Below are 1,087 nucleotides of genomic sequence, written 5' to 3' on the forward strand. Positions count from 1 at the left end.
TAATATTCAATTATTATTCAAAAATAACAAATATCATTAAATTTTAAAAAATAAAAATGCAACATACAAACATAATTTTGATATGATGATTGAACTCGTGCAAAAACATACTTCCTCTTTCTAGTATATCTATATCTATCTATACATATATCTATATCTATATTTATATTTATATCTATATCTATATCTATATCTATATCTATATATAGATATAGATAGATAGATAGATAGATAGATAGATAGATAGATAGAGAGAGAGAGAAATTACTATTTATTACTTTCCTTCTTATTAATAATGGAAGACTTTCAGCAGCTTTCGATTGTCCTGTTTACTTCAGTTGTTTCTGTTGATATGTCTTGAGTCTGTTCATATATTTTTTTTTATATAATTTAATTTTATAATAGAAAAATTATATAAAGATTATTATAAATTACAATAATTATCAATCTAAAATTTACGTAAAAAGTATTATAAATAATAATAATTTGCAATAGTAATATATAATATTTGTAGTGACGTAAAACGTACTATAAATTACAATAATTATCAATATAAAATACATAAAAAATCAAATAATTTTTTGAAATTTTATCATTACCATATAAATTGAGACAGATCAAGTAACATATATTATTTGATTTTACGTAAAATATAGTATAAATCATAATTATTGAAAAATATGTAAAATTTTGATTGACTCTGAGAATTTTATGTGTAATATAAATTATAACAACGTAAGATATAATTATTTAAAATGACATAAAATGTACAACACGTTACAATAATTAACCACTTGAAGTTTTAAAATACATATAAATCTGCCAATGCTACATAATTAAAATAAAAGGACTACATATATTATAAATTAAAATAATTAATAACTTTAAATATCTGAAAATTATATCAAATTTTAATTGAATTTTCACATTTTAGGTATAGCCAAATAGATTCAATGTAAAGTTTGTTGTTCATCTTAAGATATTTAGAACAAAATATTTGAAGAACTTGATAAGAAACAATAAAATTAAATATCATTTTTAAAATTAGATAATTAAAATCAATAGAGAAAATAAAATCTGAAACATA

The sequence above is a fragment of the Solanum pennellii genome, chromosome 3 (genome assembly GCF_001406875.1).
Source record: "Solanum pennellii chromosome 3, SPENNV200".
Taxonomy (NCBI): Eukaryota; Viridiplantae; Streptophyta; class Magnoliopsida; order Solanales; family Solanaceae; genus Solanum; species Solanum pennellii.